At 34.9% G+C, this 17,497-nt stretch overlaps 1 protein-coding gene across 19 annotated transcripts in view; it reads left to right on the top strand.

Moving 5' to 3' along the window:
* LOC143254432 (uncharacterized) overlaps positions 1-17,497 on the top strand; it is a 105,680-nt gene that overhangs the window by 23,585 nt on the left and 64,598 nt on the right. For 16 of the 19 annotated variants that reach the window (XR_013030194.1, XM_076509615.1, XM_076509614.1 and 13 more), the window contains one exon: positions 1,721-1,917. The exons of the other annotated variants lie outside the window; for them this stretch is intronic. The gene's annotated coding sequence lies outside the window, so the exon portion shown is untranslated. The remainder of the gene's footprint in view (positions 1-1,720; positions 1,918-17,497) is intronic. 19 annotated transcript variants of the gene reach the window in all.

Raw genomic sequence — 17,497 nt, 5'->3', positions numbered from 1 at the left:
ATACAAGTCTCTATTTTATATATCTCTAATTTTTAGCCACAGTGAAGAAATTAAGATGAAAATGGAAAATGAAATACTTCTGTAGTTAACATGTTTTACAATAATTTATAACTTTTACAATATATCAGCAGTTTACACCATTTAAGTTGTAATGATCAGTAGATTTTATCTTTTATGTATAGATAGTTTCATAGACATTTTTGTCTCTCACCATCCAGCCAAACTGATCAGTTCTGTTGTTCAATAAAATCGTATTTGGCTCTAACTAGTTGAAGACAAAAGATAGATTTGAAATACTGTTTCTCACACACCTGGATAAAATAACAATGTTTAAAAAAAATCTGTACTTACTCGTTCTTATAATAGCTTTTAAACCTGTTGGATTTTAATAATGTTTTCCAGCATTCAGTGTTTACACAATGATTTTTGTTATTAAAATCATTTATATCATTCTTAAGTGAACATAAACATATTATGAAGGTGTTGAAACCTTACATGATAGCTGTAATTTACTTGATTATATAAAATCACATTTACTCAGAAATATAAAATATTTACATGTGCATCAGTGTGTTTCCAATTTTTATGTTCAGTACAAGATGTGTACATTTGATAATTTGATACATCTTCCTTATTTAGATAATATATATCCATTCTTTATTTATCTTAAATACTTGCTATTATATTTGATATTTTATGCTGTGACTCTTTATTTTTTCCTTTTTACTTTAATATCAGTTTTTAAATATTATTGAAATATAAACTGTAACCAAAAATATTTTATCTAGTTGTGTAAAACATTGAATATCTTTTCATCTTAATTTGATTTTTCTTGGTAAACTTACACTATATATTGAAACATAATCACTTACATGACATAGCTATGGATTATTCTGTTAATGAATATGACAATAATTTGACATAAAAACCAAGTTTTACATATGCTTATTACAAATAATACAATCATGTACCAAGTAACTTGCTAGCCCCCTTTAATGAAAGAAATTGTCATAGATTACTTGAAGGCATGTAAGGTTAATGATGACTTGAAGATAACCTAAGAAGGTTGAAATATTGTTTTCTGCTTTATTAGTAAAATGTTTACATCCATAGCAACCATCCGAGATACATATTGTGTATTTAGTTGGATTTTACATTCTTTTAACACCAGTAAAATCAAAACAACAGTTTATCACAAATTACTTGTTCTGAAACTAAGCAAAAAAACTTGTACAAATTAGCAGACTGTAACAAATTTGTGTATGTTGACAAATTTTATTTGTGCATTTGAATTATTAATCATTTTTATTTTACAATCAAACTTTGTAATTGAAGCAGAACAAATCAAAATTAGAGTTAACTATTTGAATTTGTCTTTTATTAATTTATCTGTAACAAATGATAATAAAATTTTATTTTGTTATAAATTATAAGTCTGAATATTGAAAAGATAGTTTTGTTACATCGCTGATTTTACAGGAGGAGAATGGACAAAAAGAATGTAAACTTAACACACTCTCAAAAAAGGATATTATACAACTGAATAATGTTAAAGTAGTTTTAACAGTCTTAAACTAACAAACTGACTTCAAAACTGTGACAGTTATTAATATGCCTTAAGTTAATTTTGTAAAGCAAATTTGAAATTATCTCCAAGTCATTTCTGTCTTCATTTTTTCTCACATGAAAACTATTATTCTTGATTCTTTCCATCATGTAGCTGACTTTGGATTATGGGCTGTAATAACACCAGAGTGAAGTAAACAAACAACAATGGCTGGCACTTCTTGCTGGATGGCTCCAGAAATTGTAACAATGAAATAATATGGGCCTGAGGTTGGCATCTGGTCATTTAAAATTATGACTGTTGAGATGATTGAAGGTGGACCTCCTTATTTTAATACTGATCCTCTCATGGTAAGTGTTGCCAAGCAATATTTACAGCCAAGGAGAAAGATAAGATTGAATTTTCAACTTTCTCCTAATTTGAATGTCTTCCCCTTTTTTAATTTTTGTTTGTAAATACTTTGAGATGATAGTAGAAAATTTTGATTTAATAAATCTGAGAGAGCCTTCCACTGGATAAAATTAAAGTATTTCATAATCAGTTTCAAGATCCTTCAAGAATTTGTATGAATTAATGCTTTGCTTTAGTTAAAGACAAAGGTTTCCATAATAATATTTCTCATAGAAGTTATCACAACACCCAAATTCTTAAAAGTTATATTTTTTTAAAATTCAAAACACAATTGTTTTCTTTGGTCAAAGATGTTTTTCAGCAACTACAGGGAACAGCAATAATGATAAAGATGAAAACAAGACTTTGCACATTACTCACTCATATAGATATACATATAGTCATGAAGTCCCACTCCTTTATCAGGTATTTGATCTCACAGCCAGAAATGGGAAGCTGGACATTGAAAAAAAAATAAAAAATTCTCCCGTCTGTCTCTAAACACATTTCCACGAAATCATACCATGCCTTTAAGCGTTCAGAAGCTGTGAATCGTTTGTGTACTGTTATTTCACTTAGCTATTTATTTTCCTTTAAACCTATTATCTTAATGAGACACACCAAAAAACAATATTATTAAATGTAAGAATTCATTGTTGTGCATGGCTGTGCTCATCTTACAGTTTGAGTACTTCATGATTTACTATTTGTTTATTTTTCTAATATTCATCTCATCATTCCCATACAATATCTTATTTTACTGGTGAAAAAAATGATATAATTCTTATATCCCTCACCATCTTTTGTGTAAATGTTTGTACTTCAAAAATTTTTTATTACATTTAGGATCCATCCATTTCTATTTACTCTAGCTGATATCTAACTGGAACTTGTTTTCAGATACATTAAATTTTCAATGCATTTACCATTCACAAATGCCACCTGAGTTTTACTATATTTTGTGTTTATGCATATATATATATATATATATATTCTATAAATATTTCAGTAGAAAATGCCCATTAATGTGGATTCCTGAACATGGTGAGGAGACCTCCCAAAGAAGGTTCTATTCTCTCAGTTCACTTCCTCTGGGATCTAAACATTCACCTGCATGTTTGCTGTGCGTGGTGACCTGTGAAGGGGAGGAGAGTATCCTGGTGGTTGAAGGGTCCAACTTCAACACACCACTTTGGTCTTGAATTCCTGTAGACAGGCAGTCTTGGAGTGGCCCCGCGCAAGATCAGTTGGGTAGTAAATTTGGGCCAGGGTCAACTGAATGTCAGCGTAGGATGTCCTCAACAGATGTAATGCACATTATGTCTGAAACTGGTGTTTGGGTATAGTGCTCACAAAACCCTGTCATCACTACAGTGACTTTATATGGCACTGTAGTGCATCCCCTTTTTGGACTTCATGGTGGGTGGGGTCAGTGGGCATTGAAATATTCTTTTTTTTTATTGTGGATACCCCTTAAATAAAGAAAACCAAGCATGACAGCATAGAGAAAAATGTGAGTACTGACAAACGACCTCACATTGATGACTCTGTGTGGTCAAACTCGCAACTTGAATCTGTCCTGCAATTTTTAATTTTATATTTTTAACTCAAAAACCCTCAGCACATGTGTCTCCATTTTTTATTCAGAATGGTTTAGAAGGGCTTGCTGGCTCACCTAAATTGGTAAAGAAAGTTATGGTTTGGGGACATTTTAGTGGAAACAGGGGCACAGCCAGGGGGGTTGGGGGTTAACCCCCCCCATGGACCCAAACTTTTTAGACAAGTTCAGTTTCTACCTGTGAAGTTTCATAAAGATCTGTGATTGAATGGCAGATAATTCCACATACAACAAATGGTCAAATGCAAATTTCTGATTGAACACTCTTTAATACAGCAAGTTTTGTCAGAACTAGAAAAATGCAATCAAATATCTATGAAAGGCTCAAACGCCTGTTCGTTCTTGCCAGGACATCTACAACACAGTTTGTTTCAACTTTAATATCACAGTGAATGTGTAATGGGGCCAAGGCCATTCAATTGATCTTCAGTGATGGTATTTGTCAAATACGTGTGGAGTCTTCTGAGAGTTGAAAACAGTGCTCCACTGAGCTCGTTGACAGAGGCAATGTGGCAAATACTTTCAACAGTCCAGAATTGACTGGGAACATTTCTGCATTGCACATTGCATATGTATCTATGACATTTTTTGGTCTGTTGTTCGCAAGTGATTTGTACCAAACCCTAAGTTTACCTACTGCAGTTAGTAAAGTGCTGTCAATTTCAGCCTTGTATATATTGACCAACTCTTTAATTTGGTCACATTGTTGTGCTGTAGGTTCTGACCATTCTGTGGTAGATCCTGATGGTAGTAGACACATGAAGTTTGTAAGGAGAGTTTTGTGATTGGTCAGACGGTTACATATTTGTGAAAGAAAGTGATCAACAAATGGTACAAATACAACAATATGAAAGTACTCCTCAGGGCTAGTGATTTGTGGGTTAACACGGTACATCTGTCTTTTAGTCTGCCTTGACATTATGATGTCAATTTGGAACTCACTACACTGTTTGAGTCTCGCAGAAAATGTTGTTAAATTCATTCACAGTATTATTTCTGAGTGAACGGATTAAATCTTCGACTATTTCTACGTGATGCATCGCAACACCTAAGTCAATGTTCTTTTGCTGCAGTAAGTTGCACAGAGGTAAACTGAAGGAAAACAATTTAGCAATGGTAAGTAGAGTGATGATGAATTCTGGCTGTGTTATAGAACACAACAATTGATTGGCTTGCATGGCAGAATCTCTATCTTGCCAATCTGATATGATCTCAAGGGCATCTGCAAGAGCATGGATTAATTCTGGAAAGACAATAACTGAGTCATGCCTCTCAACCCCCATGGGTGGGGCAGAGACCTTTCAAACTTTTTTTTTTTTATTCAGGTGCTTTACTCTCCACTGAAAGAACCAAAACGTGCTTTCGTTTGGGTGTATTGAGAAAGGTTTCAATGCTAGAAATTACTCCCATGCAATTTCACACAGGAACTTCTTTACAAGCATCAAAAATTGCCAAGTTTAGGGAATGGGCACTGCAGTGTACATAGGGTGCAGGTGGGAATTTATCAGTTATGTGTCTCTAGACACCATTGAATTTCCCACTCATAGAGGTAGCACCATCGCACCCTTGTCCTTGCAAGTAAGCCATGTCAATACCATATTTTGTCAGATTGGTTATGATAACATCAGCTAAGTTTCTGTCACATCATAAACAGGTATAAATTGCAAAAAATCTTCTTTCGTTGCAACAGATTTGTCATTGGCATGCAAATATCTAACATACAGCAAACACTGTTCAATGCCTGAAATATCTGTTGTTTCATGAGTTAATATTGAGAAACACTTTGCAGCATTAACTCTGTTGACCAAAGCATCAAGAACATGAGTATTACAGGCATTGATGATTTCATTTTGAATTTGAGGACTCAGAAACATAGCATTCCTCTTTGTACTCTTAAGGCTTGACATCACCTTTTGCCCTGTAGTGCAAAATTGCTCACAAATTCCCATCATTATTGATGGGCTCCTCATCAGTTTCACCAACAAACATTGGACCAGAATCATATTTTCCCCTCAAAGCTAAATCCTGTCTCCCACACAGCAATACAGTATCAATAATAGGCATTAAATATTTCTGGTTCTGTTCAATTTGTTGCTTGTAAGTTGCATGAAGCTGCAAGTGCACAGATGAACTTGTGTTTACGACCTGTAGAAAATTGTTAGCTTTTTTTTTGCTGTCTTGGTGGCACTGTTTCAATTCATGTGCCTTGAAGCCTTCAACAACCTTCTTCCAGTTTGTGTGTGGAAATTTCACTAGTTGTCCCAATTTCTGGCTTCCAACACCAGCACCATCAGGAGCAAAAAGAAAGCAGTACTTGCAGAAAGCACCCTTTGCATGTTGAGTGTAGAGTAGCTACCTCCACTGTGAAATCCAACGATGCAGAGTATTTGCATGATTTTTAACACAAAATTGATATCATGAGGAGTCGACTTACCTGTTTACCAATGCTGACATCATCAGAAATGTAATTTCCAATGTCCCAGATTGGACCTGAGGTGGTAGTGGCAGCACTGGTAGAAGGCCACAGTGATGACTCTGACAATTCAGTTGATAATTTTGATTCAACCTGATTGGCTGCAGCAGATTGATCAGGTTCATCCTCATGAATGGGTTCAAAGAATCCATGTAGTGTCTTTTTGCTTTTTCAGGCTTGACATAATGAATGATTGTTTATCGCAACTTTTGTTTGTCAACGTCACATTAACAGTACCATTGGCGCCATCTATAGTGAATGATTCACTATAGATGGCGCCAATGGTGCTAGGTTAGTGCCATGGTGCTGCCAGCCTGCCACGGTGCCAACTACTGTTTATTTGTGAAGTTAATTCTTGAAATCCAGGAAATCTGAACATACACTGTCCATGATATTTGAATACAGATTATAGACATATATTTTGCACTCTCCTGAGTGACACTACATTTCATATGTTGATGACAGAACTGTAGGCCTACTTTGCTGGGCCTGATAATTTATATATTATTTAAATAGGCCTATATATTTATTTATGATTAAAAAAATAAGACAAACACCTCAGTGTGCCATTCTGAAATTTGCTAAAAGGGTGGTCTCAGAATGCATAATTCAGGCTTTTCTTTTATGTTTTTATTAACAAATTCACGGGGGGTCATGCCCCCAGACCCCCCTAGCATGGCTTCGCACTTGTGGTGCTTGCATCAAGCACTCAAACTAAAAAAAAAACACAAATGGCCATTTCTGGCTCTGCCCTGAGTGGAAACATCTTCATCACAATATTCAAAACTCCTCTTGAAGTCGAAAGCCATTGGGGATATCCTCATTCAGGTTACTCTTCTTTCTACTTTGAATTCTTTCAGAGGAGTTATAGTTGAGAGGGATTTAAAGACCATTCCAGAGTCAAGGTATTACAGCCATGCACCCAATTGATACTCATAGAGATGGGATTATGGAGCCAACAAATGTTCTAATATTAACATTTACAACATCACGACCTCTTACTACAATCAAGGTAGGATATCTGAATTGTAAGGTATGGCCTTATATTCCTAATTTTGTTACATGTTTTCACTGTCAATGATTTGGTCACTCGAAAACATCTTGCTGTGGTTCCTTAACATGTGTCCATTGTGCTGGTAAAGACCATGATACTTTTGAATGACAGCTAGAACCTCATTGTATTAACTGTAACGGTTCACATCCTTCCTATTTTACTTCTTGCCCTAAATGGGTGGAAAAGAAAGTAGTACAAGGTCTCAAGAAAGTTCAGATTTGTAATATGTTCGTAACAAGTTGAATAACTTATTATATTAGTATACGTACCAACAATAGAGATACACATCTTTACAAACATCCATAGGACCTAATTATATGTTTCGACTGCTATATAGAACGTTCCAAATTACACCACAAATGATGTGAATGACGTTAAATCTCATAGTTAGACAAAAAAAATCCATCTTTAATGTTTTTGTCATAAATAACAATTCCTGTATTGTTTTGTGCTGTTTGTTTCTTGTTGCAACATTTTCAGGTATAAAAGGCAGTTTGGTATTAGTAGTATTCATTTATTTATTTTGTGAGATTATATCTCATTTTTTTTTTTATAATTAAAATTAAAAGCAGACGATTGTTGGAAGTTGTTTGTGAGTTACTGATCTGTATGTTAACGCCTTATTGAGAGATGTAAAAAGGCTGCTACCAAGCGAGTGAGCGGGAAGAGAGCAAAAAGTAAAGTTAGTTAACTGAAAGATAATTTCGTTCAGAGAAAGGTTAGAAAAGTAAAGTTAAACGTCGTAGGAACGAATAGCCAAACGGTTAATATGTTAAAGGGAATTAACAATTTTCTTCCATTTTGAGAGAATAACTTGTGTCGTCAAAGTGTTTATTATGACCACTGAACCTGCCTTTCGTAAAAAGAGAAGACGTGTTTCAAAAGTTAAGATACTATTATGATAAAAGGAACCATAAAGGTAAACCAAATAAGAGTTATACACTGTTATTGTTTAAATCAAAAATAATGAAAGATAGTTGAGCTTTTCACCTGGATTCTAAAGTAGTTTGTTGACAACAAAAAGAGAACTCTACAGTGTGGGATTTAAAATACAACTATGATACACAGTTTAAATTATTTTTGTACATATAACTATATACTATTTTAACATAAGCGTACTGTTCATTTATTGCTAAATTTACTACCACTAACAAATTAGATACTTTGTCCAGCACACCTATATATTTCACTGCATTACTGTATACTTCTAGACAAAAAAATGTTTGACAAGCATAAATTAACTTAATCACTATAAAAATATAAATTTTAAACAGGTAACCCTGACATTTAATTTATGCGATAACCACCAATAAACAAATCATGTAATCATGTTAAAATCAAAGTTTTCTTCATTTGGCTGAAGGATTATCAGTAAAATTCCTACATTAGGCGATTTGAAATAAAATCTCACCTTTAATTATTCAAGTAGTAGAAGAAAAATATATCAGTATCGTAAATACCCCATAGATGATTGTAAGGTATATTAAGTACTGTAAAAGCGTATCCACTACTGGGCATCTATGGTTCCAGCTCTTAGGATACTCAGGATAACTGACAAAGCGATTTTGGTATAAGAGGTTTAGATATTAGATCTCACCTTCAATTCCTCAAGTATTAGAACACATACTTCAAGAAATGTCAATGTCGTGAATACCCAATAGATGATCGTAATGTTTTTTAAGTACTCTGAAAGGGTATCCACAATTGAGCATCGATGGTTGCAGCTCTCAGGATAACTGACAAAATAAAGCGATTGAAGGATGTCAGATTCATAATGTGTTCGTAACAAGTTGAATAACTTATTATTTTAGTGTACATACTAACAATAGACATACACATCTTTATAAACATTTGTAGGACCAACAACTGCAATTACATTAGTGTAAGTATACCGTAAATGAGTAATTGCGAATTATGCAAATTAACACAAACCAAGCTAATGGTTTAAAATGAAACTTATAACTTACCCAAACATGTTAATTTTGGAAATATAACAGATAATAACAACATTAATTTATATGACAACCATCAAGCACAGATTGCTTTTAATAAAAAAAACTTGTTAGAAGATGTTCTGAAAAGCGAAAACATTTTCATAAAAGAGATTACTTCATAAAACTTTTAATACACCATTTGCACTTTAGATCGATTAGAGTTAATTTTTTTGGTTTCTAAGGTTTTTACGCTTAGTAACGTGACGTGCCTACAATATCAGATAGATAATTGTTGTTTGAAGAGAGACAGTTGTATTTTTCTATATTAATGGCAATAACAACAACATATAGCTCTACTCTGAACTTGTGACAATATATTACAATTTACAACTTCTAAAACAGTGGTTCTTAACCTTTTTCATCGTCTTACCCCCTGAGACTCCCCAGGGTATTACCGTGACCCCTATAATAATTTTTGTAATGATGAACTTTGCGTAAAGGTAGAATAAAACAAAACTATATAAAGATCCTAATTTATTGAAAATGTTACAAATAAATGGCCTTGAGAAATGCTACAAGTGCTAAACAAATACAAAATCCATGGAATTACTGAACATCATACGAAACCTACTTATTCTCTCAGTGTGAGAGTTTATATTGTTTTGCATCTATAAGTACATAAAAGTGAGGAGCAGTGCTCGAAATACAACACCTCATGTCGGCATCAAATCACAAGCCTTTTGCATGCCGTTGTTTTCAGGGCCATCATTGCTGAGAATCCAGCTTTGCAGTGATAGGTCGAGGGGGACTATATCAGCATAGTCAGTACACGCATTGAAAGAAGAGGATAGTCGTCCTTCAGTTTTGCCCAAAATGTAGGAAGCTTTTGTTCAGAAAAATCGACTTTCATCAGAGTATCCTCACAAATTTGAAAAATTCTACCTTGGCAGCAACATCAGTATCACTGATGGTACTCTCCTTCACTGAAAAGGGTCTGAAGATCCACACATCAGTACAGCGGTCATCCAGTCCTGGGAAGTAACTTTCGATGGCGTCACTCACTGCCAGAAAATGAGCTAAGATCTCTTCACGGAACATGCATTCAGCTTCTGACATAGAAGCCAGGATAGTTGTCATCTGAGGAAAGAACGTTGTGTCACCGTCCTGAACTCATTTCTGATAAAGTTGAATTTTACACTTGAACGCTGCCACTTTGTCACGAACTGTGTGCAGCATTGCAAGATTTCTTTGGAGTGAAATGTTCAGGGAATTCACCTCAGAGAAGAAATCAACCAGGTAGGCAACCTTTGTTATGAAATGGTCATCTTGCATCTTTTCATGAAGAAGTTTCTCTTTCGAGGTACGACCTTGTTTCAACAGCATCGTTATTTCTTCTCGAAGTTGTAGAACCCGATTCAGAACCTTGCCACATGAGAGTCAACGTACCTCCGTATGAAACAGAAAAATAGAGAAGTCAGCACCAATTTCTTCATAAAGAACTTTAAAAACTCTTGAAGTTGTTGCGCTCCCTCGGATATGGTTTACAATCTTCACAACGTCTGTGAGCACTTCTTGAAGTCCATGTGGGAGAGTCTTCATCGCCAAAGCATAACGATGAATCATGCAATGAGTGAACGAGACATGCGGAGCAACATTCTTCACGAAGGCTTTGAAGCCGGATTTGCGACCAATCATGGAAGGAGATCTGTACACAGACCAACAAGTGCTTCTCAACTCAGCCCATATTTCAAGAGAAAGGTTTCTGTGATTTTGAAAATGTCTTCTCCACGAGTTGTTGTGGCCACTGGCTCAGAGAACAAGTACTCCTCCTTCATAACTACTCTGTCAAGATAACGAACATAAACAATGAGTTGGGAACACGAGGCAACATCTGTTGACTCATCCAGTTGCAATGAATACACAGGACTACTCTTTACACCAGTCACAACTTGCATCAGAATATCCTTGCTCATGTCCGAGATCCGACTTTGATTGTATCATTTGATAGGGAAGTTGCCCTCAACTGGTGTGCCTGCTGTTCTCCAAGAACTGTCTTCGTTGCTTCCAGAATGGAAGGCTTAATCATATCTTCACCAATGGTGTAAGGCTTCTTGATCTGTACAGTTTTTCGAGCAATTCTGTATGAAGCCTCCAATGCTGCTTTGTTTTCAAGTTGCTGGTGTTTAAAAAAATGTAAAATTCACCGCCATACACAATTTATTTTATAGTGTTCAAATATCTAAAGCCAACAGTCATAAATACAGTTTGAGAGTGACATTATTTTCTTTTTACTGTGAAACTTCCTTTCTTCCTTGTATTGATTATACATTTCAACCAGAAATAATTTTTTTTTATACATCTTCAAATGATCTATAATAATTTATTTCAACAAAGTGTGCTGGTATGTCATTTGGCATGTGATTGTATTTTTGCTAATAAGCGTATGTAAAACTTGGTTTTTATGTCAAGTTATAACAGTACAATACATAGCTATGTGATGTAATTGGTTTTACTTCATTGCATATCATAAGTTTACCACAAAATAATCAATTCAAGATTAATAAAAACGTATTCTGATTCATGATAGAAACCATAGCATTTACTTATAATTTTAAAATGAACAGCTTGTTTGCAGTTAAGCACAAAGCTACACAATAAGCTATCTGTGCTTTGTTTACCACTGGTATCGAAACGGGGTTTCTAGAGTTTTAAGTGTACAGACATACCGTTATGCCACTAGGTTTCTTTAAAACATTTGTTTGTTTTTTAATCATGCGCAAACCTAGATGAGGGCTATGTGCTCTAGCCTTCCCTATTTTAGCAGCGTAAAATTAGAGAGAAAGAAGATAGTCATGACCACCCACTGCCAACTCTTGAGGTGCTACCAACGTCACGTTACCACGGCCCAAAAGATGAAATGACAAACACATTAGGACGAGAGGGGAGGTAAACTAGCAACCTTCACGTTACGAATCGAGAGCCCTAACCATTTCGCTATGCTGGAGCTGATTTTAAGTGAAACACCAAACATAAACCCTTTATTTTTAATGCAACCATCCGATAAAATCATGAAAAAGAGAAACTCTTCGACTGTTTCATGCGGGAAATACAATACATTATAAACTTAGTCAAATAAAACCTATTTGAGCATATAAGACACATTTACACACACACATACGATCATTAGCTGCAAAACAAAAGCTGAAAAAGTTTGCTTGTTTTAATACAATATAATGACTTATTTGTGCTATGCCTGCTAGAGGTTTATAAACCAAATTTTTAGTATTTGTAAATGCTCTGACTTAATCTTGAACGACCCGGGATGGCCAGGTGGTAAAGGAACTCGAGTTCCCGTCGCACAAAACATGCTCGCCCTTTCAGCCGTGGGGGCGTTATAATGTAACAGTCAATCCCATTATTAGTTGGTAAACTAATATCCCAAGAATTGGCGGTGGGTGGTGATGACTAGCTGCCTTTTTTCTAGTCTTACACTGCAAAATTAGGGACAACTAACACAGATAGTCTGCGTGTAGCTTTGAGGAAAATTCAAGAGAAAATTTCGCTTTCACACACTCTGCACGATCACAAAGTGACGCGCCAAATTCACAAAATATAGTTCTATAACTTTATTTTTTTGTTCTGTAGATTCTTTTAAATTAGATAGTGAAAAAAGTTCAACTTACATGATGATAAATTCGTTTGTTTCTTCTGTAACGTTTCTATAAGATGTCTTAAATTGTAAATTATTCTAACGTCTAACTTTACAAAATATGTTCAAACGGAAAATTGTTCGCGTAAGAATATATAGATAACTAATCCTGATCCAAATACATTTTTCTCCTATTTAGTAGTTTTCCTAATTACATGGAACCTAATTTTTTATCCTTGCCATCTACTGGTTTCTGTTCTGTTTCAGAGCTAAATTGATTTGGCATACTCTCGTATCATTTCATATTACATTTGTCACTATCTTTTAAGGTTTTCCTTCCACTTTTACTTTTTTCATTCTTTTAAGCAACATATTCCTCTTGTCTTCTTTGTAAAATGTAGTTACCTTCAACCTCTTTCTTTAAGTTTTGTGTCGTCTTTCTTTGATACCCCTGTTACCCACCTCACCATCTGCTCCTCATTTCTTAACTCCAACATTAATCGCCTTATAATTTTTTTCTGTCTCTATTCACATGTGACTGTAAGACATCACTCTTAGTGGCAGATTTAATATTGTGTGGGCCCATAAGCGAATAATTCTTGTGGACCCTACAACCCATGTAATTTTACATAGAATAAAATTATCAGTGGGTGCTGGGGCTGAGCCCCCTCTAGCCCCTACTTAAATACGCCACTGTCACTCTAACGACTTCTCCCCATGTCATCCATGCTTTATATATACTTTCCTTGACCTCTTTACTCAGTATTCCATATGTTACACATTTGTTCTGAAATATTTAAACGCCCTCCCTTTCTTTAACTCTTCGCCATAGTGAAGTACCTTGCCATTCTCTCTATCTTCTCCTCTCTTTGGATTTTGTTATCTTGTAGTCTGTTTTCTCCTACTTACATTCGGACTATATTTCTATAGACATTATATTCACCATTCTATTTCCACTTTACTTCACTTTGTTTTCTCCACAAAGTACAAAATGTACTGCAAATAATATACATCATTGCATTTGTCTTTGTATGTTTTGTCAAGCACTGTTATGAAAGTGAGAAGTGTGATTTTGATCCCTGATAGACTCTAACTTTCAGTGGAAATTTCTCTGTCTCCAATCACAGTTTTTTCCAAATGCTTCTGTTACTTCCCATACGTTATGTATGAGGTTCACATGCATTCGTGGGACATTCCTTTTTCTTGCGCACTGCAGTGTCATCTCTCTTGGCCCTCTGTCATTAACCTTTTCCAGGTCGATGAATATCATGTACAAGTCTTTTCTTTCCTCCACATACTCCTTTATCAATCTTCTCAATAGAAATATAATATCTATTGTTAATCTAACAAACATAAAACTAAAATTTTCTGTCTTTTCTCAGTCTCTGATCTGTAATCCTCTCCTATATCTTCATTGTGTGACACAAAATACTGTACATCGATAGTTTCTGCAGACATTCTTTTGTTGCCTTTCCATTCTATAAATACAATACTGAAAAGTCTACACATCATCTAACTGTTTAGCTTTCGTTGCTTCTTAAATGCTCCAATGAGTATATATATATATATATATGTATGTCGTCTGAGCTGATTGCTTTCCCTTTTTCTCTAACTCTTTAACTATTTCCTCATATGTGTCATAGACTCTGGCGTTCATATTTTTCCGATTTACACTCTTCATCTAATAAGTGTTTCAAGTATAATCCCCATATAATTTTGGTATCTATCATCTTTACAATAACCATGACATTATTATCCTTAATAAATTCACACCATACATATCCCTCGTTTTCCTTCACTTGTTTTTGCTAATCTGCACATAATTTTCTTCTTCCTCTATTCTTCCCTTCAAATTTCTCATTAAGCTTTGCATATGTTCTCTGTTTGGTAATATAGCCTTATATATTTCTTTTTTCAATACTACGTATCAATCCAGATTTCACTGGTTCACTGCCGCCTCTTAAATTTTTCTTTTTTTACAATAGTCTGTACTTACTTATTCCACCACTCTGGAAATAGTTTTCCTCTTTGATCACCAAGTATAACATATATTTTGACAACCTCTTCCCATATATCATTCACATTTTTATCCCATTAAATATGCCTGCACTCCTTCACCATCCTTTCTAAGAACTCCTTTGATGCATTTCTTTCTCTAAACTTTTCCACCTTATTTTGATGGTACACTGTTTAAACCACTATTCTGCCTTTCCCTTTCACTTCGTAATTTATCACTAAAAGCCGGTAGTGTAGCTTAAGACTTTGCCTAATATTGCTTAGTAATCTACAACTTCCCATCTCGTCACTTCCTCTCTCCTAGCCCCCCGCTAGTACAGCGGTATGTCTCCGGATTTACAACGCTAAAATCAGGGGTTCGATTCCCCTCGGTGGGCTGAGCAGATATCCCTTTGTGGCTTTGCTATAAGACAAACACACACACACACACACCTCTCTCTCCTAATTAACAAATAATCTGTTTGACTCCTAACATTTTCATTTCTGTATGTCTTCAGATTTTCTTCCTTTTTGTGACAAATTGTATTGGCTACAGCGACGTCACGTGCCTAAACCAATATAATCTGCAATGTATTGTTCAGATCCTCTCTAAACTCACTTTCTATCACTGCATTTTACTCATGAAGCAGAGATACATAATTTATTGAGTATGCCATATTGATCGGTGGCTGGATGCCATGAGACCTGCTTGGGCCTTCATCAAGTTCTTAGCTTCAGCTACCTGTCCTGTGAACATCAGGTCTACCCTTATATCTGACGGAAGGTATTTTCATCAACCTATGTTTACCTGGTTTTAATGTGTCAGACCCGAGTCCATTTGACTGCCAGTTTTTGTAATGACACTTGATAAATTGAGTCTGCTTCAATGTGGACCAGTTTGTGATAACCATAGGTGACTTGGAAAGGAGTTCTATTCTGGGTCTCTTCTGAAAAGCCTCTCATGGTTGCTTTACTGGTGGTTCCTCAGACGCTATGGTGCTTGTTCTTTTTCAGCAGGTCCACCCCTTTAACTGGGAATAAACTTTATTTTGTCTATCACAAGACTGATGAAGTGAATTATTAGTTACCTTGAACATATCAAAGAACTTTAAATCTATATCAACAATAGGCCCCTGTACAACTAGTTATTTGAGGTATCAGAGACAGATAAGGTAGTTGTCTTAAATCATAGTAGTAATGTAATATATAATCTTCTTCGCTGAATTCCCTACTGGCAGAGCAGTAAGTCTATGGAATTACAACGCTAAAATCAGGGGTTCTATTCCACTCGCTGGACTCACCAGATAGCCCGATGTGGCTTTGTTATAAGAAAGCACACACTTTTTTTTTAAGGAGGCAGACAAGGAAAGACCAATGAAGAAAAATTCTGCCAATTTTGATGATCAGTCAAGGTTCTATTTGCCAAGTTCCTAATTATTATGACTAGGATAAACTAGTAGATCAGCAGTTCAAATAATCATTTAATTAAAAAATCAAAAAGTGAAAGAAAGTGGCATTTTTTGCTTTTGAGCTTTGAAGAGGCGGTATGCAGTAAAATGTCTCCAGAATGTCATGTTGTAACCGGTCGATTATTACATTGTTGGAATATTTTGTTGGTTGAAAAATTCACGGTTGAAAAGTCATTACAAATCTTTCTTTTGAATTATAAAGCGAAATCTGGTAGTGATATGTTGGTATGATGTCTTGCATTAATCATTCGATCGCTTTGTGTTGTCACAGAATCTTGGTAGAGTGTGTGTTTTTCTTATAGCTAAACCAGCTGCTCTTGTACACCAAGGGGAATCAAACCTTTGATTTTAACGTTGTAAATCTATAGACTTACCGCTGTCCCAGCGAGTAATGAATCTCGGCAAACAAGTCGAAATTCTAGATACACAGCGAGGTCAACTGAAGTTATTAGATGAAAGTTCAAGAGAAAGTTAAAGTTCGCTTAAACTGTTAATGATGACCAGTGATTTTGGTAGAAAAGAAAAGGTAGTTCAAATTTAAAAAAAAAAAAAAACTCATCGGTGCTTTATAGCTGATTAAACCTTCAGCTCAGTTTGTAGAGTATACTTGCCTGATTTGTGAGACGGAAAGGATTTGACATTGAAATATCTTGACAGAAGCTATTGGTTTCAAGACAGCCGAAAGTTCATGTGCATATATCCAGCAGAAGCTAATATAAAGTGTAATTGATATACGAAATTTTACAGCTCAGGGTAAGTGAAGTGGTGTTTAGCAAAGAATAAAAGAGATCATGCATACAGAGCCTGAGGCTGAAAAACAGTTGAGCTAACAATTTACTTTGATGCTCGCTGGGCTAGCCAGATCAGAGTGACTAAGGAAATGATAAAGCAATTTGACTGCTTCATCAAGACATTAAGAAGTAGAGAGTAGTTATCTGGGAAGGTGCAACATTATCATGATGGCCGATTACTACTGGTCGTTGAAATGAGATATTTAAAATACATACAAGAACAATACAGTTTACAAGTCTAAAAGATATAATTTCATTAAAAAATCATGACGAATGAGGATGCATATTTTACACCAATTTTGACCCTTTCCTTCAGATTGTTTGTATTTTTGGGTACAAACGTAATTACAAAAAAATATTCATTGTGTTGAACGAAATAATAATTTGATCTAAGTACGTTTTTTTCTTTTCTTCCCGATTCACAAATCTTGCATGACAGAAATACATTAATATTATTTTCAAATCCTGCATAGCTGAATTATGGAAAATTGCTGTGTGCTTGTACTTCATAAATGTTACAAATATTCAGTAAAATAGAAAATGTTTCTTAACTCGTT

This window comes from Tachypleus tridentatus, chromosome 6, assembly GCF_004210375.1.
Source record: "Tachypleus tridentatus isolate NWPU-2018 chromosome 6, ASM421037v1, whole genome shotgun sequence".
In the NCBI taxonomy this organism is placed as follows: Eukaryota; Metazoa; Arthropoda; class Merostomata; order Xiphosura; family Limulidae; genus Tachypleus; species Tachypleus tridentatus.
This window is presented reverse-complemented; position numbering and strand designations above follow the sequence as displayed.